A 25,731-nucleotide genomic window follows, 5' to 3' on the forward strand; every position below is an offset into this window, starting at 1 on the left:
CCATGGTGCCCAGAGGGACCATGTTGGGGACCCCTGCACTACATTAAGCAGCTGAGGCAAGGCCACTGAAGAACAAGCAGCTGCCTCCCTAAATTCACATAAATTAAGACTTCTCAGATGATTAATTTACTGATAAAAGCTTGCAAGGCCAAGCTAACAGAGCAGCTCAGAGTTTTACCGCTTTAAAAAAGGAAAAAGAAAACTAGGGTTGGGTGTGCACAGGGAAGTTCAACTGCATATGGCGTAGTACTATCGCTGCCCAGAAACAGATAGCCATCTGCTACTGCCAAAAAGAGACTACTCCACACTCACCTCCCTGTTCTAAGGAATGCAGCAGTGAGAACCACCATTCTCCCCACACCAGGGAGGGAAATATGAGAGCATCAGCCGGGCCGGGGCAAAGGAAACGTGGGGGAGGGAGCATGCTGAGAGGCTGCAAGTTAACTGGGTCACCGTGCAGATGGCCACTAAGGCTGAAGCAACACTGAGCAGCCTGAAGGGGAAGGAGAAGGGTCCCTCCTCTTCTCCTGATCCCCTCCTGTTGAGCTTTCTCCACACAGCATCACAGTCTTGAAGCAGTGGCTGGACAGATCCTTTTCCTGGGTGCTCTAGGCCAGGGGTAGTCAACCTGTGGTCCTCCAGATGTCCATGGACTACAATACCCATGAGCCCCTGCCAGTGTTTGCTGGCTCATGGGAATTGTAGTCCATGGACATCTGGAGGACCACAGGTTGACTACCTTTGCTCTAGGCTGATCTTGCATGGAGCACGAGGTTGGACTAGATGGCCTCTTCCAACTCTATGATTCTAAATACATAGCACTGTTATGCCCCATACACACACACACACACACAATCAAGGAGGAACAGATTATGTTCCCAAGTTCCCGGTGCCTAAACTAGCAAACAGACATTAAGAGAAAATTGTTATAAGATGTTTTATAGATGGTATGTAACACTCAAAATAATTGCAAAGATGTCCAAGGGGTATAATAATAAGTGTTGGAAATGTCATGAAAAAATTGGATCCTTTTTCCACATGTGGTGGAGATGTGGGCGAATTAACAGGTTTTGGGCAAAAGTACATACTGGTTTATATGAGCCTCTTGTGGCGCAGAGTGGTAAGGCAGCCGTCTGAAAGCTTTGCCCATAAGGCTGGGAGTTCAATCCCAGCAGCCGGCTCAAGGTTGACTCAGCCTTCCATCCTTCCGAGGTCGGTAAAATGAGTACCCAGCTTGCTTGCTGGGGGGTAAACGGTAATGACTGGGGAAGGCACTGGCAAACCACCCCGTATTGAGTCTGCCATGAAAACGCTAGAGGGCGTCACCCCAAGGGTCAGACATGACTCGGTGCTTGCACAGGGGATACCTTTACCTTTTACCTTTTACATACTGTTTTACAAGAGCTATTTAACACCAAGTTTCCTATGCGAGCTGAATATATGTTAAGTTACTCCTCCCCCATGCTAGAACCTTCTTCTTTTATGCCACAAAAGCGGTAAGATTAGTTCTGGCCAAGAATTGAAAATCCACGGAGATACCAGTCATTGAGCTCTGGATGGACAGATTCACTGATCTTGCGAAGTTGGCGAAACTGACGCCTATAGTCAAAAAAAGACCAATAGAAGAATTCCAGGAGCAGTGGAGCTTCTACCTGGACTATCCCGCTAAATGAAGCTCCAAGAAAGCAGACCCAGGGTGAAAGAGTGGCCGCCAAGATGGAACAAGACACAGCGCAAGGCCAAAGTTGCTCAGATGAGTCCATCTGCCCTGCCAGAACTGCATTTTAGGAGGGCGGGGAAAACACTAGGCCTGTTCCTCCGAGATGCTGTTGTTCAAATGCTTTGCATTTCCCATCTGGAGAACTGCTGGAGGGAAAACATTCAACTGAAGATACAATCGGCATCCAATAAAGGGGCGATGTGTCCAAGGAAAATGGAACCAGTAAAAACACATGCACACAGCCACGTTTTCTAAAGTGCAAACAACAGTCCAAATTAAGATGTAATATCCTAAATGTGTGAAGAAAACCAACCCTGTGTATACAAAGAAAGACAATGTGAGAGTGAGATGCTATTTATGGCCTACATATATTTAAGAAACTGCAATTGGTTTCCCACCCTTAACTCAAGATAGTCATTGCTGGCCACAGAATCATAGACTTGGAAGGGAGCTCCAGGGTCATCCAGTCCAACCCCCTCCAGAATGCAAGAAATTCACAACTACCTGCCCACCTACAGTGACGCCAATTCCATGCCCAGATGATGCCTCCCCCCCCCCCATCACAAACCACAATCCCTGGCCAGTTTGGCCTGGATGAAATTCGCTTCCCGACCCCAAAGTGGCAATCAGCATTTCCCTGAGCATGCAAGAAAGGGCCACAAGAGCCAAGCACCGACACAATCCCTTCTGCCCGCCCACTTTCAGTCTAGCTAAATACTCAATCTTTGCACCCTTCGCAGCTGACTGCAGCCAACACACAGGCAGCTGAGTTCTGTGGCCGTTTCTGAATAATCTTCCAAGGAGGCCCCATCCTCTTCACTTGCTCCACGTTTCCAATTCCCCACTCAGCCACAGAGCTCTCTGAAACCTTGGGCTAATCACATTGTCTTAGCCTAACCTACTTCAAAGGAGGTAGGTTGTGAGGATCTAATGGAAGAAGGAGGAACTATATAAATTGACCTTAGTTCCCCGGAAGAAGGGCAAGATGAAAAGAGAAGCAGGATACACAGCATCACTAGCCTCTCTTGCAACTATTAACCCTCCTGACTAGAAGACATGGCCCACCTTTTTACAAATTCCAGAGGCAAGAGCAAGTTATACCCGTTTTCCTTCTCATACGCCCACTCCCAAGGCGACCAAGTATTATAATCATGACAGCAAGGACTAGCTTTTTGCAGAAGTGCTTTGCTTCTCCTCGGTTTGTGTTGCTCAGACTTGTAACTCCCAATGCAGTCCTCGTGCATGCAATGCCAACTTTCCAACCGTGGGTAAGTGCCTGCTTAAGGTCTCCCCTGCTTGGAAGTCCGTTGCCAACTATCTCAAAAGGCACCCTCTGCATCCCACAACATCCCTGCCAACTGGGGTGTTCTTGATTTTCCTTTAACCATAAGAAAAACATGTAGTATCAACATTGACCCCCTTCTGCATTTTTGTGATTCAGATACCATTGGGCCCAAGAATTCAGCATTCTAGTGCAACATAAACTTTATAGGATAAGAATATAATTTGAATTTAGAGATGTTTGGATTCGCGTAGTTGCTGGTTACTTTTTAGGTACCTCGCCCTCCCCCAAAAAATCCCCAATGAAGGCTTCTAGAAATTCTTCTCTCCTGGCTATGCTCTGCAGATTTCCTAGTGCCTTATAAAGTAATCTTTGGCTCAGGTTTGCCATTCAAGGATGTGCATGGAAACCCCAGAATTTGCCCCACAAAATTTGAGCTATTCCGCTTCATGACAAAAAAGAAAGAAAATTGGCTTTTGCTACCACTGAAAAAACAAACACCCAAAGAATGAGTACCCAGTGGACTTCCACCCTTCCTGCTTTGTTGTTCTGTGTATGAAGAGATGTGTGCAGACTCTCCTCTCTGCTTTTGCAGAACTATTGCTTGGCAAGGAATCAACGCAACATCTGCAGAGAAGGGGGAGGGGATTACCACCCCCTTCTCCGGAGCAACTTCAGGGCTCGTACCTTGAAAGGGGCTCTTCTCAAAGATGCTCTGTGCTAGACCCCACAAGAAGGTGCTATGCAGTCCCTCACCTCTGTCATTTCCCCCATTAAAAGCACAATAAAGCCAGCTTGTGTTTTAAATACCTCTCCGGCATTCAAGTCACCTGAGGGCTATCCTGTTGCAATGATCCAATTAAATTACAAGATTTTGTTATGAGCTTTCTTTTAAAATGCCCCCAGTTCATCAGGCAACAGACTGTGAAATTTATTATTACTATTATCACTATTACTACTACTACTACTACTACTACTACTACTACTACTACTACTACTACTACTACTATTACTATTACTATTATTATTATTATTATTATTATTATTATTATTATTATTATTATTATACACAGCCTGCTTTGTTTATTTATGGATTTTTACACTGCCCCTTTCAGGGTTACTGATGCGGGGTGGTTCACAACAGTTAAAAAACAATTACAGTTAGAATAAAACAATTTAAAATGATTTCCATATCTGCATCGGCTGTGCATCTTAATTTCTACTGCCCCATCTCTCGATCAGGGGGCAGTGTACTTTAAGGAGGGCCCCATATGAGGATGTCATTTTCCGTCATCAACTGGCCCCAACCAAAGGCCTGATGAAAGAGCTCCCTTTTGCAGGCCCTTTGAAACTGAGGAAATTTCTATTTGCAGGTTGGTTGGGTTGCAAAAACGCACTCCCATCATGGCGGCGTTACTAGCAAGCGCATGAGAACAGGCAGGGACATCATTCACCATCACGCTGTTCTCATGGTACTCTCTGCTTTGCCCTCCTCCTTTACTCACTTTCACCTGCACAAGAGCACAAACACAAGACAGATTTCGGCAGGATCCAGCCTGTAGTCCCAGCACTCATGCACTATCTTGCTATAGCACAACCTGGCAGAGAAAGAGAAAAAGCCCTTTAAAGATGGAAGTTAGTTGCAAAATGAGATTTTATCAGCAGGACCTAGCTGCACTGCACACACACCCCGTGACCCTGGGGAAGAATCCTGATGTTTTGGTTTATTTTTCTCTGGAGTAAAGGGGGTTGTGAATGGGAAACAGACGAGTGAAGCCCTCTTTGTGCGCAAGGCTGTTTGGGCTCTCCTGCATGCTGTGGGCTTCTTCCTGCCCATGCAGAGGAAAAACTCTGTGTGGAAGCAACATTTTGAGAGACGTCTACCACTTCTAAACACTTACAGCAGTTAATGCCTCATTCAAACAGGATGCCTGCTTGTAATTTAAAATGTCTACACATAAACGAAAGCAGCATTTCTGAACTGAAACACGAGAATACAGCTTTAATTGATTAATAGGCTGAGATTTCTTTAATCAGGTGATGTCTCTAAACATTATCCTTTTGGATGTCATGGAAAATTCTAGGCAGGCTTATACAGGCTCGGTTTCTTGGGGGAATAAGAACAAGAAGAAGCCTTCCAGTACTTTAAAGACTGTGAGATCTGGGGCAGAATGATCTTTTGTGGGTTAGAGCTCCTTTCAGAAAGCACTTTCCAGCCAGCAGGCACTTATATTGGGGAGGGGGGTTGGACATTGAGCAGGGGGTTGGACTAGATGGCCTGTATGGCCCCTTCCAACTCTATGATTCTGTGATTCTGTGAAGACCTGGATGTCCCAGGCTAACCCACTCTCATTGGGTAGTGGAAGCCAAGCAAGCTTGGTCTTGGTTAATACCTGGATCAGAGACCAGCAGGGGTGTCCAAGGCTGCCACAAAGAAGCAGGCAATGCCAAACCGCCTTGAAAATCCTACTGGGCCACCATAACTTGGCTGCACCAGATGACACACAGCACTGCCAAATGGTGAGAAAGGTATTGTTTTCATTTGAATACAATCAAGCCTATTAATTAATTTTAGTGCAGCATTTATATGCCAGAGCATCCCTTTGAAAGGTGACATTTAGGTCAGCAACAGAGTGTCCGGAAAGACTGCAACTTTTCCCCCTACTGGTTTCTGAATACGGCCATTTTTTCAGTTTATGCTCAGCCATTATTTCCCAAAGAGAGTGGCTTGTCCTATGAAGAGAGCAGTTGACAGATCCTTGCATATTTCATCCTGGAGAAGGAGCAAGTGAATGAGCCAGAGGATATGGCAGACATTATTAGGTCTTCCAGTAGCACAGTCTGACCAGAAATGGGAATAATTACGGTAGATTCCTAATTGAAAAAAGGTTCCAGCAACAATGGACCACCTAATAGATATTAGTCCAGGACTGCCTACTGCAACCTTATTTCACCATGAAATAATTTTTCAGGCTTTGTGGAGCCCCAGAAGTGGTCAGCTGATGACACCACCCGGCCATGCCCACCCAGGTGACATCACCACCCGTGTTAACAGACAGGCTCCAGGTGGACCGAGGGGGCGGAGAGATAGGAGATGGTTTAAGGAGTTACCAATACATGCACAGACTGTTCTTAAGCTATTACTTAAATCTTTATGGCTTTTGTTCTAGACAGTGACACTTTTACCCAGCAAGTCTTCTGATTGACTACTGGAAATTTGGTTGGCTGTGCAAATGGTTTAAAATGTTGCTTTTGCAATAGCTGCTACCAGGATCAGCTCCGGCACTGAAATGTGTCCCCCCCCCCCCACACACACACACAGGAAACAAAGCAATGATGGAATGATTCCTCTGTGCAGCAGGGGTAATTTTGCAGGAATATTTTGCAGGGCAGGGAGGAGCCAGGCCTTCCACATGGGCCTACTGTGGGACAGGCCTGTTGGCCCACACAGCAGGCTAAGGGAACATGGAAGAATCCACGTTCTCTTAGTACGGGGCACCCTAGGGACTGATCAGCAGCAGGCCCGACAGGGGGCCTGCCTGGCAGATGGATCATACGGAAGTGAGGATTAGCCTCGGTCTTTTCCGCCCATGTGAAATTGGCCTGAGTGACTGAAGGTAAGCTGTGGTTCTGCCAACTTTGGCAACTGTTTTTGGGTTGCACCTACCATGCTGTGTCAGCGCTCCCAAGATGCTCGCAGGCCCAGGAAGGTTGGGCTCCCCTGCAGTAGAGATACCTGAGATTGGCTGAAAAATCATCTAGAAACAGTTGAAGACTTTTTTGTTTGAGTATGTTTAAGGCTGGATTGAAGTAAGTTTGCAAACAGCTCTTCACTTTGTTGCCCGGATTCAGCAGAAATCTATCGTTTGGTGAACAGGAAAGGAAGCTTTTGTAAATTCAAAGCACCTTGAGGATTTCCTTTTTCTCCCTTCCTTTTTCATAGTCCGTCAACAGATGACAAAATAACCAAAATGAGTACCACGTCGGCAGTCACGATGCACTACTAAAAATCGCCTGCTCAAACCAGACTTGCATGCAGCTTAGTTCTACATTTTTGCTCATTTTCTTAAAATGCCGTGTCAACATGAAGCTTTAAAAAAGGAAGACAAAATACACATGGGAATATAAAATACACAGAAATTGAAAACCAGGACATCTGCCGCAGATCCAGTCAACCCAAGAGTGTGAAAAGGAGACAAGCGATATAGCCCAGCACTCCCTCTAACTATTTAAAATGCCATCTGAGTGGCAAGGCTATGATGCAAATAAGAGGGGTCACGCCACCCTGGCTTTTTTACGGGCAGGTCCAATTAGTTTTCCTTGGCTGTCACTCAAATGGATGTCTGCATTCAATTAGAAACTGGATATGTCAAAGTGCACGGGGACTGGAGCCCTTGAATTAAGCCTCTGCCAGGTTTCTGGGCCTGCCAGCCAGCCAGATGGCAGGAAATATATGCAGGTGCTTCCACCCCTGGGGTCATGGCACGGAGCCTTGCCATTCCAGAAGAGGCCTTTATCTAGAAATTCCTGGCCAACACATGGTTTGCAGTATCTACACATGCCTATTCTTTCCTCCCACCATGCATTTTAGCATAGTACCTCAAGATAACCTTAGATCAGTGGTCCCTAACCTTTTTATCACCGATAAAAATGCTTGACAATTTTACTGAGGCCCAGGGAGGGTAGTCTTTTGCCAAGGGACGTCACTGTCACCACTTGAGCCCCTGCTCCACTTGCTTTCCCGTCAGTGCCCCTGACTTCCCGCCACCCGCTGGGGGGCGCTGCCAGCAGCAGCTGCGCAGTGCCACGCTGAGAGGGAGCCCCAGCCATGGCGGCCGCTGGAGAGCACTACAGGTGAGCTGGCAGCAGAGTGGCAGAGCAGCCCCCGAGGCAGCAGCTGGGGAGGAAGACGAGGAGGAGCCATGGCCCGGTACCAACTGATCAACGGACCGGGACCGGTCCAGGACCGGGTGTTGGGGAGATGCAACAGCTTATGCTCGTAAATGCTTCAAGAGCAATGAGCACTAGGTTCAAAAGTGAACTCGACACCTTTGAAAAGCCACGTGGAGTTTTTCTTCTGCTGGGGCTAACTATAAACAAATCTAGACCCAGTGTTGGAATATGCAAGGTCGGTAATATGCATAATTGAAAAGCATATGAAGAATATCCGACAGGACGCATCAGAGGAGTTATGCATTTAGCATAGTTAGATTAGCAACTTCTGGATATTTTTTGAGACAGACTCCCCCAACATCCAGATTGGCTCAGTTAGGGACTTCCTGCTTCTTTGAGCACCCTTCTTCCCTGCTTGCCTCCAGAATGAACAGCAGAGAATGAATGAAAGATCATTTAGTCAGGACTATCTCTCTACTATCCTGCTCACAAAGTTGATTACCATCTAAATAAAACTATTGTATTCCTTTAAGCCAGTGGTCCCCAACCCCCGGTCCGGGGACCGGGACCGGTCCGTGGATCAGTTGGCCCCGGGCCGCGGCTCCTCCTTGTCCTCCTCCCTGGCTGCTGCCTCAGGGGCTGCCCTGCCACTCTGATGCTGGCTCACCTTTTGTGCTCTCCAGCGGCCGCCATGGCTGGGGCTCCCCCTCTGCATGGCACTGCACAGCTGCTGCTGGTAGCACCCCCCAGCAGACAGCAGGAAATCAGGGGCGCCAGCGGGAAAGCAAGCGGAACAGGGGCTCAGGCGGAGGCGACATCCCTTGGCAAAAGACTACCCCCCCCCCGGGCCTCAGTAAAATTGTCAAGCGTTGACCGGTCCCCGGTGATAAAAAGGTTGGGGACCACTGCTTTAAGCAGTTTGGTGCTTTGCACCTTTTGCATATTTAAACTCTGCCAACATCAGGGCAGTGCTCCCTTTGTCCCTGGGGGAGGATGCCTAGGTCATTTACAGGAGCATGAGCTGCAGCCAGAGCTGGGGCATGGATTAGAACTCAGGCTGGAGAATGCATTCTGCAAGGGCAGAGTAACAGATTCCTAATTGTGACATCAGACCCGGTGGTTTGGCAGTCACACTCCTATTTTCCTTTCTGCCCAGGCAGTTCACAAGGCCTGTAGATACAAGATTCCTGGCTCCTTCTCTGAACTTTCAGACATCTACATAGATGAGGAAACACCTTTGTCCCTACCCACAATTCAATATTTTTCCCTCTCCCATCCTCTGGGGCATAGTGCTGCATGCAGCTCCGTCTCTCTCCCCCATGGCTTCCTAACGCACTGAAGAATTCTGTAATGGGAGAACCGATGCTCTTCCTTCCAGTACTAACCAAAACTCTAATAAAACCTTTTCATGTACTAAGAGCATTTTCAGGACAAAATGCAAACTAAAAGATCATCTAGATATCCACTAGTCTCCTTTTTCTCCACCACCTCCACCCCATCCCCATTTCTCTTTTTGTGGGCCTCTTTCCTCACACCCACTGTCCTGTCATGTGAGCAGAGTTTCCAGTGTGGCTGGCTTGCAGCCAATATGAGAGAGAGGGGGGGGAGCATTTGGGAAAAGTAGTTTTCTGCTCCCTTTCATCATGTAAACGTCACTCCCCCCCTCAACTCATGAGACTAGCAACGGCTTCTACAGCTGTCAGGGAAAGCTTAAGAATCCCACTCCAAGTAAAGCAATGAGCTCACCCTCCCCTTCAGGGGCTGGTGAGCAAAGCAACATTGGCTGCAAAGCAACTTCCTTTTCTCAGGCCTCCATCCCGAAGTTGTGCTCCGACAATACATGAGCACATCAATGCTCTCTACAGCTCTGTATACACCAGTGGTCACATCACGGCAGCTGCATGTCATGTTGCTAGACCTCAACGGAAACTATTTTCAGATATGTATATTCGTCTGGTCTTCCTCCCCTCCCAGTGGCTCCAAGGTGATTTATAGACGTGCATACAAAACAGCAAAAGCAATATAACCGCAATTTAACTGCAGCTTACCTAGAAGCTTGCAAAAAGTTAATGCTTGTGGGGAAGGCAGGTCAACAAACCGGTTCAGGCTTTACAAAAAGGGCCTACCGTATGGATGGATGGATTTGAATTTATTGTTGAAGTCGAAGCCATAACTATCATGCAAACCAGAGCCAGTTTGGTGTAGTGGTTAAGAGTGCGGAGGGTTTAATTCCACGCTCCCCCACATGCAACCAGCTGGGTGACCTTGGGCTTGTAGTGGTTAGGAGTCCGGACTTCTAATCTGGCATGCCAGGTTCGATTCTGCGCTCCCCCACATGCAACCAGCTGGGTGACCTTGGGCTAGCCACAGCACTGATAAAACTGTTCTCACCGGGCAGTAATATCAGAGCTCTCTCAGCCTCACCTACCCCACAGGGTGTCTGTTGTGGGGAGAGGAATGGGATGGCGTCTGTAAGCCGCTTTGAGCCTCCTTCGGGTAGGGAAAAGCGGCATATAAGAACCAACTCTTCTTCTCTCTTCTTCTTGCCACAGCACTGATAAAGCTGTTCTGACAACAGACTTTTATTACAGAACTGATTTGTATATTGTTTTGTATTGTGGATGCTGTTTTTGTATTGTTGTTGTTGCTGTTCTGTTGTTGTTGCTGTACCCCACAGGGTGTCTGTAGTGGGGAGAGGAAAGGGAAGGCGATTGGAAGCCACTTTGAGATGCCTTCTGGTAGAGAAAAGCGAGGTATAAGAACCAACTATTCTTCTTCTTCTTCAAACAAAGCAGTAAAGCCAATAAAATGAAAACATTTATACATATATATATCACAGAATAAAAAAGTGATCACAATTTAAAAATTGCCAGAAAATTGCAAGTGCGGAATAAAATGAACGCAGTGGAATAGAAGAATTGTACATTGACTAAAATAAGGATCCCTCGGCCATACTTGAAACTAACCTTTTCCTAATAATAATAGATGAAGAAATGAAATTAGCAACCATTAAAACGTCAGGAGGAAAAACGTCTGCCAAAAGAAATATTATTTTAGCATCACCTTAGCCAGAGACTGTAGACAGGACTGTGTTCAACCAGATTTGAACATCAATTGTACAGAGGGCAATACGGGACGCAGCGGACGAAACGTCCTCCTGGTCTCAAGGAGAAGGACCATATCACGATGAGTTAACCAATGGTCGTTCTACTTGGTTAAGCTCACAAGGCACAACCAGCAATCTGGTGGGAGGCTCCACCCTATGAGTTTTAACTGTCCCCTGGGGATGCTGCTGCACAGAAGATATATATATATACAAGCTGTACGTAAACTGCATGGATTCAGTCACAGCTTCTCTCAATTTCCCATTATTCAGTTACTTGCTTGACGTTGCAGTTGTGGGAATCATTCTGAAGCAGCAGCCCTTAATAGAAGGGGGGGGGGGAGATGGCCCACATACTATTTGCCCTTTGAATGCACCTCTAGGGATAGCTTGGGGCCATAGCCTCAAAGGGTTCTGCAGCAGTTGACTCAGCTCTTTGCCTCTGAAGTAGTTATCTTTTATAGGAGGCAAAGAAACCTTCTCATGAGAGCCAAGCGGACTCTTCAAACGCAGTCGCACTTAAAAATAAGCCATGAGAATGAATTGTAGCCAATCTCACCTCCAGCTACTTGGCCTCTAAAATCCTACTAACATTTACACACAATAGATTTTAGATCTTCAAATTCCTGGGAACGTGGCTTATTATGCATGTCTACCTTTAGGAACCTGGGCGTGACCCTGGATTCCTCACTACCAATGGAAGTCCAGGTCACAAATGCCTTTTACCATCTTCGCCAGGTGTGGTAGCTAGCGCCACACCTGTCGGCATCTGACCTGGCTACTGTGATGCACACAACAGTCACCTCCAGACTAGACTACCCTTGTAGTCCAGAAACTTCAACTGGTCCAAATGGCCCGACTCCTTACTGGACCTGGGTGGAGGGAACACATTCAACCAGTGCTCTTCCAGTTTCATTGGTTCCAGATCAAGGAGCAAATCTAATTCAAGGTCCTAGTACATACCTTTAAAGCCCTAAACAGGGCACTGTTTCGTTCATGCTATTTTTTTAAATGCCTGTGAGCATCTTCAAGTCCGACCCTTTACCTAAAAGGTGGTTTTATTTGCATACTTTCAGTTTCTAAAAATACCTCTTTGCCATACACACTCCTCCTTAGCCCTTGCGTGAAAAGGTTTCTGTACACCTACTTTTGGAGTGTCCACATTATCGTTTTATCACTGCTTTTGAAGTATAATTAGCGTTGGAGTTTCCCAGGCAGTACAAAAACAGTTGTTAAGGTTTAGTTCATAGTCTCTCCTTCGCCAACACAAAACCACAACCAGAAGTCTACTAGGTGTGCCACTCTAAGCAGAGTTACGACCTTCAAGTTCATGGAAGTTAATGGGCCTTTGAAGGGTACAACAGGTTTTAGGATAGCTCTGCTACAATATTTGAGAAAGGCAGACAAAACTGAACCACAATAATTAACCACTTGTGTAAACCTGCAGTTTTTACTAAGCAGGGAGAAAAGAAAGCCGCAAGTTGTGGAGACAGACACTGTCTAGGTCAGAGATTAATAGGGAAGTCAGACCATTATTCAGAACCATGTTTCTCAAAAGGAGAACTCTATTGTTCATGGTTGTCTACATAAATGTTTGGCAGGCTCTCACATGCTGGGTGGGAGAGGCTTCAAAAAGGCAGGGACTTGCATTCCAAGTAAGTGATTGGGGAAAGGTAGGGAGCTGATGGGCCCAGGAAGATTGACACTCTAGGGAGTAAGAGCCTGTGGACAGAATTTGAATATCCAGAGACAGCAAAGCACCAGGCTGCTTAAAGAAGAAAATAGTTTTTATTCAGAGGAGAAATATGAGTTTTGTTCAACAACTTTTCTGGAGGCAAGCATGGAGGAAGTGCACTCAAGGAGACTTCCTGCTTTTTGAGTGTCCTCCTCCAGGACACTGGAGGAGATAATTTGAAAATCATCAGGAAGTTCCTATCATATCTATGCTAAATATACATCTCCTCCGACACCCCCTGCAGGACACCCTTTATGTTTTGCTCAGTTAGGCACACTGCAGATTTTACATATTCCAACGGAGACCAAATGCAAGAACGCCCTTCTACCATGAGCAACCATCTCAACATTCTGATCCAGTTGCAAAAAAGAAGGGCGATATTTCAGTGCACTTTCACAGTTAGGATTTTTTAATATAAAAAACATGCCTTGAGCTACATTCTGTGTGCTCACAATGGGTTCTGAATCACCTTTCCAAGTTATGAAGGGTTCAAGGCAAACTGCAATTCAACACAACACAAAACTGCTGAGCAGCCCGTTAAAACTGGAAAATATCATCAGGATGGAACCCCTGGAAGCAGAACACAATGAAAGGGTTTTAAGCAACTAAAGCAAGAATGGACTGTGCCAAGAACGACGTCACAGAGATGTGGACTTTGTGCCAGATATGGAATCTTCTTCCACTGTTTCCGGGTCAAGCTTTACATTTTTTTATTCTAGGTTACAGAAAGCAAGCAAAAGGAAAAGAAAACGCTGGAGAGTGTTAAGGACACTCTGGGCACGGTCTCCCTGTAATCAATGCAACACATGCATGCATACTTTTCCTCCGAGCATCCAAGAGTGGCATGCATATAGGGCTATCCGGTTTCATCCCCGCAGCCTCTTCCTGTAGATGAGGCGGAGAGATTACGGCCACCCAGGCAGAATAGGAATTTGAACTCAGGTCTTCGGGGCCAAAACTATTTCATAATGGTTAACAGAGCACTTTTTAAAAAATAAATCCCCACACTATTTATTTATTTATTTTTCTATTTATACCCCGCCCCTCCCAGCATGCTGTTTAGGCTATGCGCACGTATACACGCAAGTTTAAAAACAACGACCTCTGTTCCTATTCACAAATATTCTTTACAGCAGGGGTAGTCAACCTGTGGTCCTCCAGATGTTCATGAACTACAATTCCCATGAGACCCTGCCAGCAAACACTGGCAGGGGCTCATGGGAACTGTAGTCCATGGGCATCTGGAGGACCACCGGTTGACTACCCCTGCTTTACAGCATACAAGGGCAAGGAACAAACAAACAAACAAACAAACCAGAGCCTTAAACACCCCCTAGGAGTAATTCAGAAGGACCACTTGGCTGGGGGAGGCAACGTACTGTCCACCTCTGCATCCCACAACCTGAGCCTCTGCTTGTTTATTCAGAAGTATTTCCAAGGAGGCGTACGATTGAAACCTTAGAGGTCCCAAGAGCAATTTTGAGACACGCAGCCTTTTCGGATGCAGGGGGAAAAGAGAAACTCTGCAGTTTTCTTTCCCTCTTTCACCACCCTTGTAGCCTTCCTTAGCAATACATTCCTTGGGCCAAAATACGCAGAACAGCAGACTTCCATGACTGTAATGACAGGCAGGCGGTTTAGCCTCAAAAATATCAGTCTTAGGGGAGAGGTAATATGGATCCGGACCAAGAAGTAGAGAGGTTTAGTTCTCCCCACTGAAGTTTCCCTGATTCACTTCTCCCTGGGCTGCTTTAAACCTTATATATGGCTGGAAGGGGTAGGCAGGAATCTGTTTTGGACCTGCATTTAAATTTAATTGCCACATGCTTATGTTCACCCCTTTGCAAACAAGTGGGATTGGTTTCTGAAACCAGACAAGCCCCACAGTGTTCTTCCATTTGTGGCTGTACCTGCAGGGCTAGCAAAACAGGTGAGATGCTTTATTTCACAGGATCAATTTGGGTTGGCATAGGAACATGCAAGTTTTGAAGTTTCACAGAGTTCAGATAGCACTAGCTTATACAAACGTAGACAGAAATACGCTCAGCTGCTTTTTATGGTGTTTGCTCCAATTTAACAAGGCAAGTTGGCTAAATCAGAGGTAGTCAACCTGTTGTCCTCCAGATGTCCATGGACTACAATTCCCATGAGCCCCTGCCAACATTTGCTGGCAGGGGCTCATGGGAATTGTAGTCCATCTAGAGGACCACAGGTTGACCAACCCTGGGCTAAATCATGTAACTCCAGAAGATGAAAGCTTGCAAATGCCTAGGACGATCCTTCAAAGACAGAAAGCAATCAGATGTTACACCCCACTACAGATGAAAAATTTCCATTGATTTTAAAGCCTTTCCTTGGGAAACATGAAAATAGGGGTGGGGGTTAAGGGTGGGGGAATAGAAGAAAATTTTCATTGTCCAATTTTCCCCAGGCCTTCAAGTTTCTACACCCAATCCTGGTTTAGAATCCCCTTTTGTAATCAAGAAAAAAAAACTGTGGTTGATGGTTTAAATGCAACAACCAAAGATTGCTTGTTGCAACCCAAGACCTTCAGTTCCTGGATACGTGCAAGGAAGAGGAACAAGGGATGTCAAAGCCCAAGGTTCATTCTTGGACTGACAAACTACTTTTTATCATGCCTTAATGAAGCCTTAATGTTATCCTTTATTAATTCCTGTCCTTTGAGCCCTGCACTACAACAGACTATGCAGGTACTTTCTCTATGTGTGTGTCATCAGTGGAAGACCCAGATCAACAGCTTGCCAGAGTAATACAAAAATAAATAACCAGCAAAGGTCACGGAAAAAGCATCCGACAGTTCCAGGCCAACTTGCACTGATTCGACTCTTCATCGGTTACTGAATTCCTGGTGGTTCATGGAACGCAGCCCACAAAGTTTTTTATTGGGACAATAAAAAGCCATCCAAAGTGTACTCAGCAACCATCAAGAGGCAAAGAAGAACAGGCCACAAAAGTTACCACAGGAGTAAAAACAAACATTTTTTTAACCTGTCGTCTGCCACTTGCAAACACAACACTGTTTGTGGTTTCATTACTCCAGAACAGAAACTTTCAAAGTACTACAGACTTAAAATGGTTTAACATTTTCCCCCTCTTCCAAGGAAACCCTCAGAAGTGTAGTTCTGTGAAGAAACTAGAGTGCTAATTCTCAGCAAACTACAATTCCCAGAGTTCTTCAAGAGCACGCCCATAACAATGGAAGTACCACAGACTGGATAAATTTTCCCCATCCTCATTGTAACACAAAGGCTATCACATGCCAAACTCAGCAGGGTATTCCCTCACCTCCAGTTGACAATCAGGTCTGAAGTGCTATCGTTCATGCCAAATCAAATTCGGGAGAGGCCTTCATGAGCAGATCTGGACTATCTGGAATTTTTTTTGTTTTGCACTCGTTTGTGAAACTGTTTGGAAGGTGAACAGGTAATATGTCCTCTATGGAGGCTCGCTCCCATGATGCAGTCACATAGAGCTGATTCGTTTTGGCAGAACACAAACTGGGCTCCCAATGAAAGGACTCAAAGCGAAGGTCATTATTTAGCAGCTAGGGGCCAAGCCCGTTCTACCCCAGAATACAACAGGCACTAGGATCTCCAGGTGGGGGAAGGCAGGAAGGCAGGAAGGAAAGGAAGGAAGGAAGGAAGGAAGGAAGGAAGGAAGGAAGGAAGGAAGGAAGGAAGGAAGGAAGGAAGCTAGTTAGCTATGCTGATGTGCGATTACTGATTTGGAGGGGCTATGCATGGACAAAGACGGCTCTAGAAGCAGCACTGAAGCAGCGACATTATCAGGGCTCAGAACTGAAAACACATACAAAACGCATTTTTAGGATTGTTCCCATCTAGCAGAATTGTACTTCTTGCATTAAAAATCCCCTCAAGTTGCATGAGAATTTGGCACAGCAGCCTCTCATATACTATTTTTGCGATGTGTGACCATAAAGGAACAACAGAAACGTTTAAATTCAACATATGCATGGTAAACGCCTCCTTAAAATAATTTAAATATTACTTATATGTTATATCCAAGGATTTGCTGAGCACGCAGGAGTTTTTCAGCCCAGCCCCACGTCAATCAAGCTGGAAAAACTACTGTCATCAGGTACCATCCATACAGCATTCTTTAATTCTTGTAACTCAAGAATCTTGGGAACTGGGAGAAGCACGTCATTTGCAAGGGTGCCAAGAATGTAGCCCTCTGACCAAACCAGAGCTTCGGAGGGAGGGGGAGATAACAATTGAATTAATTTGGGCAGAGCTATCCCAAGACAAGAAGAGAGGAACAAGAAATATTAACCCAAGCCATTATTTACAGAGATCCGAAAGTAAGATACACATGGAAAAAATCAGCCTGTACCCAACTCATGGTAGAGGCCAGTAACTCAAGCCCTGGATTCCTGGATTAGAACAATCAAGGCTTCACTATTCAGCCTTAAACATGGCAATATAAAGCATGAACACAATTAGGAATGTGATCTAAACCAGGGGTAGTCAACCTGTGGTCCTCCAGATGTTCATGGACTACAATTCCCATGAGTCCCTGCCAGCAAACGCAAACACTGGCAGGGGCTCGTGGAAATTGCAGTCCATGAACATCTGGAGGACCACAAGTTGACTACCCCTGATCTAAACCATACAAATACTGGTTTTTGTCTCTCTTATCACATCCTAACTTCTGTTTTGGATCCATGTTCGTCAGAGGTGGAAAGCAAAATGCCACCCACGAAGTAAATTGGCAAGGGAGAACCACTACATACCACAAGCTACTCGGTCATGCCAAGGACAGGATATTGCCTCCATGGACCATGCCAACTAAAGGAGCACACAACAAAGAAAACGGGAATGTGGTCTCTGAAAAAGCTAGCGCAAAGTACTTATCGCTCAGCCTCCACACAATACTGTATACAATACTTTATATAATTAATAAACAACGACAGCCACGCTGAGAAAAGAGAGCCTAAAATGGATTCCTGGCCAGCAAGGCAGTGGTGTGTTTAATAAGCCACAAAACCTATTTCACGGTCAGAACTCCACAGATTGAAGTGGGCGGGGGAAGGGATGTTGCCTCTGAGGTTTTTGGGAACCAGTAGCACTTCGTTTAGCAACACAGAGGCCTCTCCCTTGCTCACACAGCAAAATATAAACTTCTCATTCTTGGTCTCTTGGAAACTTGATGGGAACCCCCGTTACAGATTTCAAGAGAGCCAGGAAGTTACAGCACTGTTAGTTTAACGCCTTTCCCAAGCAAATGAGTGAAAAGCATTAATGCTAAAATTGCTAAACACAGAGAAGGATAAGCATTGCTAGGGAGGGATCCAAGGGAAAGTCCAGGTGGTCCTGCAGTATCCACCTTTTTGGTATTCTTTGAAAGTGACCACAGCAGTGTAAATGGGGTAATCTGGTAGACATTATTTAGCAGTTCTTCACATAGGTGTTTTTTAAAAAATAGTGCATACGTGAAATTACAAGTAGATATGATGGGCAGAGAGGACAGAAATCATATTAATAATTATTATAATGATAATCTGTTCTACTTTATATATCTGGTAGGGGTTGGAGGAGGAGATGGTCTCATGGCTTAAGTGCCACTCAGCGCTTAGCACCCACTCAGGGCGGCTGTCCCGCCCCTGAATACCGCCTCCTCCAACTGGCTTGCCTGTCTGTCCAGTGGCCAGCCAATCGCCTCCTTCCACTTCCCTCCGAGGCTTGGAGGCTGTAGAACCCTGCTGCGTCTGCCTCTGCCAGTGAGTTCCCTGCCGGGGGGGGGGGGCCCTCCAGCCCCTGGGCCTTGGAGCTCCCCAGGAGGGCACCTCGCCTCTAGACAACTGAGCCACCTGGCTGCAGCCAGGGACACACCACCCTAGCAGCTGCCTGCTGCCTTTCCAGGTCCTGGGCGGAGGGGGAGGCTCCGCAGAGTTCTTCCACCCCTCCCCCAATCTAGCACTCATTGTATTCCTGAATGCAACGGGCTTGGCCCCTAGTAGGAAGAATAATTTTAGTAATAATATGTACTTTTTAATTCAACCTATATCTCAGAATATTCTTTTTAGGTTTAGGTTTACTTTTATTCCAGTACAAAACAAAAGGATAAAGGTAAAGGTATCCCCTGTGCAAGCACCGAGTCATGTCTGACCCTTGGGGTGACGCCCTCTAGCGTTTTCATGGCAGACTCAATACGGGGTGGTTTGCCAGTGCCTTCCCCAGTCATTACCGTTTACCCCCCAGCAAGCTGGGTACTCATTTTACCGACCTCGGAAGGATGGAAGGCTGAGTCAACCTTGTGCCGGCTGCTGGGATTGAACTCCCAGCCTCATGGGCAGATAGCTTCAGACAGCATTTCTGCTGCCTTACCACCCTGTGCCAAAAGAGGCTCTTTAAACAAAAGGATACCATATCTTAATAAATGTCTCCCAAGCATTACTATTTCCTTCTTGCATTTTCTTGTAAAGCACAGTTAAATCCATCAGAACAGTGCATCCAATGTTGCAAGGCCATTCATCAACATCCGGTAACCTTGGCTGATTACAAGCCTGCTCAAATAATTGCCTTGCTGCTACCAGAAGATTTTAAAGCACAGATTTCATTTCCTACTAAGATACCCACGAAAGTCAGAGCTATCCTACAACCTGCAATTCTCTTTATCTTGTTGAATATATCAGTTCAGAATTTTTGTGCCCGTGGCACTACTGCCAGATGTGGAAAACCGTACCATCAACTTTTATTAGAAGTTCCTGTCATTTTTGCTCCTTTAGTGGGTATATAGTGTCACCTACACAAGATTCAAAAGATATTTTCTCTAAGACCTACATTAGCTAACCAATTTTTAAAAATATGCTTATCCAAGTCAAGACAAAGGCCTTCTTGAATGCTCATCGAAAAATCTTGTTCCCATCTGTTTTTATACATAATGATGATGATTATCTTTTCTATGTTGGTGAGTAGGTCATAGATTGTGGCCACCAGATGCGTATGGAGTCCTGTCTGATTTTAAATATAGCAGCTATTTAAGGGCTGGCAAAGTGACAACAACAGTGTTAATAGGGGAATCTAGTAGTTTATTATTTAGCTTTTCTTTAAACAGTTTTGGCTTCCCCAAAAAGTCAGGAACTTAGAGGTAATGAGCCAGATGCGGTCTGACATTGCCTGCCTCTTCTCTGCATAGTGACTCTGGACTTCCTTGGTGGTCTCCGATTCAAGTTCAAACCAGAGCCAACCCTGCTTAGCTTCTGAGATCTGAGAAGATCAGGCTAGTCTGGGCTATGCAGATCTCCACATATATGGTCTGAACTAATCATGGCCTGAACTAATCAGGAAAGCAGAACAAAGCTGGAGTCCAGTGGCACCTTTAAGAGCAACAAAATTTTAGTTTTTACCTGCATGCAAAAGAAAGCTGACACCTTGAATAAAACTGTGTTGGTCTTAAAGGTGCCAATGGACTCGAAACCTTGTCCTGCTGCTTCAGACCAACACAGCTCCCTGCCTGAATGTCATGCCATGTCTGAGGAAGTGGGCGTGCACAAGAAAACTGACACCTTGAATAATACTTTGTAGGTCTTAAAGGTGCCTCTGGACTCTTTGTTCTGCTGCTTCTATTCCGGAAAGTGTTACTGGAGCTATCCCAATGACAATGTTGATGCAGGGTGCGGTAGTGGTGGGAAAAAAAAGCAAATGTCACATTGAGATTACTAGGGCAAGGTCTGCAAATAAAGCTACCAGCAACATAAGGTTTCTGTAAAAAATTTTGGTATGGCTTTATTTCCAGCCTGACGTGCAGTTCCGGGCACCCCATTTTGGAAGGATATAGCGAAATAGGAAAACTGCAACCAAGGTCATGAAGGCATTATGTGGACTGCGATGATGGGAGAAAAGTAAACACTTGCATGGATTCTCTGCAGAATGTGACCCTACCACTTAAAGCAGGGGTAGCCAAACTGCAGCTCTCCAGATGTCCATGGACTACAATTCCCACACACCCTGTGTGTGTGGCAGGGGCTCATGGGAGTAGTAGTCATGGACATCTGGAGAGCAACAGTTTGGCCACCCCTGAGTCTTAAAGGATTAATTTCTGACTAGCAGTAGTTTGTGTTCAATAATTACTCCTGAAAGGAGTACGGTAATTGCTTTTTGATTCCCAGGCTGTTTGGGAGAAGAAGACTGTTCTGGAGTATTGGAATAACTTTTACCTACTTTACAGTAGGATCCATTGACCTGAATGCCTTTTTCAAAGGGGATATGGCACAATTGCTTATTCAGTGGGATGGTCACTACTTTCCTTGGCACATGGGCAAAGTGTAGAAAAAAGTTGCTGAGCTGTACAGGAGAGGGAGTAATCTGTAGAGCAGAGGTAGTCAACCTGTGGTCCTCCAAATGTCTGCTGGCAAGGGCTCATGGGAATTGTAGTCCATGAACATCTGGAGGACCACAGATTGACTACCCCTGCTGTAGAGGATGGAATGTTAAATTTAGACTGGGAACAGCCAGATCAATCTCCGACTCATCTGTAAAACCTACCCAAGAGCCCACTGGTGGTTTGGCCTACCTCACTCAGCTAACGAAGAGCATAAAATGGGATTGCTTCGTTTTATTTAATTTCACTTAAGACTGACTTTCAATTAAGAAGCCCACAGAGTGGTTTACGGCGTACACACAAAATCTCATTAAAACACAATAAAATTCCATTAAAATTGGCTTTCCAACAGTGTCGCTCCTTCATCACACCATTTTTTTAAAAAACTGATTTTAAACACAAACGCTATGTCGGCTTTCTTTGGCAGAATATAAGAGTAACAAAGTGGTGTACTTCCTGGGGATAAGCCAGTGTCGTCTGAGCTCAATATGAAGCCAATTACTATACATTCAAAGTATCAGCTGAGTGCGTAAGTCTAGCTACTACTTGCTGTGTCTCCCAACTGCCTTTCTTTTCTCCATTAACACAATAACGGCCACTAGTACGGAGAGCTTTAAAAGGAGATGCAAAGATTCATGGAGGATAGGTCCATCTAGCCAGGGTCACTAAAGGAAGGCTCCACAGGAAAAAGCATCAGACCTCTAACACCAGTGCTAGGAGCCTGCATCAGAAGACCTCGGCTTCCGTGCCCAGTTTATTAACCTTCCAGGGCAACTGGTTGGCTGCAGTGTGAAACAGGATGTTGGATAAGATGGACCACTGATCTGAGCCAGCAGGGCTCTTCTTATGCACCTATTTGTAGCAAGCATTTATGTACTTGTGTTTACAGACTCCACTACTCAATCTAGACTGGGCAATGGCTCCAACAGTTCAAACAAAGCTAAGTCCATTACAGACATTCAGCTAACCGCATTAACATCAGGGGCAGGGGAGTCAATCCTGCAGGGGAATCAATTCTGCTGTCAGTATAGGTTGAGGTCTGAAGACAGATATTTAAAGATACGTTTCTCTCCAGAATGGAAGAAAAAGAGTGGCCGTGTCTAATCTGGAGAACCGGGTTTGATTCCCTGCTCCTCCCCATGCAGCCAGCTGGGTGCCCTTGGGCCAGTCACAGTCCTAAAAGGTCCCTCAGCTTCACCTACTTCCCAGGGTATTTGCTGTGGGGAGAAGAACGGAAGGTGATCATAAGCCACTTTGACACTCCTTTGGATAATGGAAAGTGAGGTATAAAAGCCAACTCTTCTTCCGCCTGCGGTTTGACAGCTGATGCACATTCCCAAGTTCCACTTGCTGTTGCCACAGGCTGATCAAGAGATGCGAAGGCTGAGGACCTAAGCAGAACTCCTCATTGCTTTGAGCATGCTACTGTAAGCACTGTCACGCCCAAAGGAGCACGCTAAGAATAAATGCACACAGGTGCAATAAGTATTGCATTGCTTCCTCCACACATGGCACTGGACTCTCTGAAACGCAGAATGTGCAGCAGCTACTAAATCAGAGAATACTGACCTGGAGGGACTTGTGCTGATCAGTGGGGTATATAAAGTATGAAGATAATACATAAGACCGATTCCTCAAATACACATAAACTACAACATATAATAAAAAGCCCAGAGATCTCTCCACCTAGTTCTCCTCTCCCCCCAAAAAATCGTTTTGTAGACTCTTTTCTGGATCAGAAGCAAAGTTGTGGATTACAGAAAAATAACAGACACACAAGATGAAAAGGAACAATCTAGGAGATCCCTACGAAAGTAAAATCATCCAGCCTGAGGAACAGTTTTAAAACTCAAACGCTTGCACGTGGTATCCTGATGCACACTTCCAAATAATATTTCAGTCGGATTAAGAGACATTCCATAATTCTGGTTACTAAAATTTGTACAGAGACCAACAAAGCATCTTAAATCATTTAGCAATGGGGGGGGAGGATTTCCTTCCATAAGTAACTCACGTGTTCAGTTGAATGAATCTGAGCATTTTTAATAAGTAAACCAACAAAGATTCAATTACACCTCTCAATTATCTAATGCCACCAATGAGAAGCAGTTTATTTTCCAGCATGACCAAAGCCTCAAGGCATGTATGTTAATATGGAGAAAAAAACAGAGGCTGCTTTGACTTTAGATTGAAAACTATAAGAGCAGGAGGATGGAAATGAGCCATTACTACAACCCTCAGCTCTGAGTCTGCCCCCCCCCCCCTTTGAAAATTTATTACTGGTTTCCCTCCCTATAATTTAGGCAGAAAAAAATACGCGTCTGTCTCAGTTGTTCCACTTGGGAATCTGGCCCTGGAAATTTAAAGCTTTTCAAAACTTATGGAACGCTTTGTTGTTGCATCCAAGAGGGTCTGTTGTGATGCAATGAAAACACCATCACTGCAATTTTCCAGACAATGGAAATTTGCTGTTAATGTACACACGATTTTCCAATATGGAGAATTTGCCACCCTTTACATCCACATAGCAACCCTCTGTTGTGGTCAGTTATGAGTTCTGTATTGGAGATGAAGAACTGAGACTAAAGGCAGTTCTTAAGAAAGTTGGGGTCCCTGGAACAGAAAATCCAAATAAGCAACTCCAGGGATGTTAAAACTTTGCCATGTCCTTTTCAAAAGGCATCCTTATCTGGAGTGTTCCAAACAGACACAAAACGATAATGATTCACTTCTGGGACACACAGGCTATGCAATTAAGACCCAAATCATCAGACTGGCTAGAATCCAAATCCCAATTTAGCCCTCTTAGGGAAATGACCCTGGCTTCTGTGTGCTAGAAGGAAAAGGTGTAGGTGGAACTGGTGAGAAAGAGAAATTGCATTTGTATAATTGCTTGACAGGAAGTAAAAATGACATTGCACAATCCATTCCTACATCATCCTCAGTTTTTGTTTGTCCTTCCAGGGTGAACTGAGACACTGACGATTATGCAACTTATATACCAAGCAATTCTGTTTCAATACTTCAAGTTGGGTTTCTTCCAATTGGCACATTATAGCCCTTCTCTCGCTTTTTAAAGTCAAGGTAGTGTCACTTTCACCTTCTCAAGAAGATAGCCCTTCAATTGTATCTGCAATATAACACATCTTTCTCCGTCAAGGATAAAACCAGGGGTAGTCAAACTGCGGCCCTCCAGATGTCCATGGACTACAATTCCCATGAGCCCCTGCCAGCATTCGCTTGTAGTCCATGTACATCTTGTAGTCCATGTACATGGACATCTGGAGGGCCGCAGTTTGACTACCCCTGGATAAAACCATCTGAGCTCCACCTCAAGAGAGTTGAAGTGGATAAAAAGAAAACCATATAGAATGGAGAATCAGCAGTATATATATATATACACATAGACAGCAAAACTGTATTAACATACTGCATCGTGGCAGTGTCAAACAGACCTAGCGTGCTCAAAAACTATTCACATCGCCTGTTTTTTTTTTAAAGAAGAAATCCAACATTGAAGCAGCTTGTATAGAAATAGTTTCTGCATTCTTTTACGAGCCCCGGAGCTCTCTTTGGTAAAGGGAGACGGAGAGGGATTTCTCTCCACCATCGCTTGCACACACTTTCCAGCCAGTGTTCTCAGGACGAAGAAGAGCTGGGTTTTTGTACCCCGGTTTGGTTTTTGTTTGTAGTCTCCAAGCGACTTCCAATGGCCTACCCTTCCTCTCCCCACAGTTGGCACCCTGTAAGGCAGGTGAGGCCGAGCGAGCTCTGCGAGAACTGCTCTAAGAGAACTGCGGACGGCCCAAAGTCACCCATCCGGCTACGTGCGGAGGAGTGGAAAATTAAACCCAATTCTCTAGATTAGGTCGCTGCTCTTCACCACTCCACCAGGCTGGGACCTCCCCCGAAGATCCGGAGGGTGGTTTCCACTGCCTTGCAAAAGGGGTTTTGGCTTCTTTGGGACGCCACTGGGCTTCCGGGGACCACCCCCACCATCCGGGCCCCCAACCCCGCCCTGCCGAAGGAAAGGCTCTTTTGGCCCCCACCCATCCCCAGGCAGACCCCTCCAGCCGCACGGACGCCGCCCTCCGCCCCCCAATCCGGATCGGGAGAGGCGCTTGCCGGGTCCCGTTTGGAGCCCCTCACCCTCCCTCCCTCCCTCCGCGCCCCCCTACCTCGCTCGGGGGCAGGGGCCGGGCCGCCGCCAGCCCGCCTTCCCTTCTCATCTTGCGGGACTCCCGCCCCAGCCTGGCGAAAGTGGCAGCAGCAGCAGCAGCAGCAGCAGCAACAGCGAAAGGAGGCTCGGGCTGCATCGCTCGCCCCCCCCCCCCCCCGGCTTTGTTAGCAGAGACGCGCACGGGCCAGCTTTGGGGAAAGGGCTGCTCTTCTCTCCGCCCCGCGGCTCCGGGAGGCTCGCCTTCCGCGCTCAGACCGCTCCAGCGTCTCCAGTTTCTTGCCCAGCGAGATCGCGCTTCCTCCTCCTCTTCTCCTCCTCCTCCCTCCTCCTCCTGCTTTCTCCTCCCCAGGCCCTCCGTCCCTTATCTCCCCTGCTGCTCCCGCCCTTTTGCAAGGGCTTGTTTGCCTCTCTCCCTTTCTCTCTCTCTTTCTCTGGCTTCCCTTCAAAGTTTAGG

General features: G+C 46.0%; 1 protein-coding gene across 2 annotated transcripts in view; it reads right to left on the reverse strand.

Annotated features, from left to right (window-relative positions):
• DENND2A (DENN domain containing 2A) overlaps nt 1–25,599 on the reverse strand; it is a 73,113-nt gene extending 47,514 nt beyond the window's left edge. Inside the window, exon 1 of one of the 2 annotated variants that reach the window (XM_077339849.1) lies at nt 25,276–25,599. The gene's annotated coding sequence lies outside the window, so the exon portion shown is untranslated. The remainder of the gene's footprint in view (nt 1–25,275) is intronic. The other variant, XM_077339850.1, reaches the window with a different exon arrangement.
• Nucleotides 25,600–25,731: the final 132 nt, after the last annotated feature.

This window comes from Paroedura picta, chromosome 5 (genome assembly GCF_049243985.1).
Source record: "Paroedura picta isolate Pp20150507F chromosome 5, Ppicta_v3.0, whole genome shotgun sequence".
Classification (NCBI taxonomy): Eukaryota; Metazoa; Chordata; class Lepidosauria; order Squamata; family Gekkonidae; genus Paroedura; species Paroedura picta.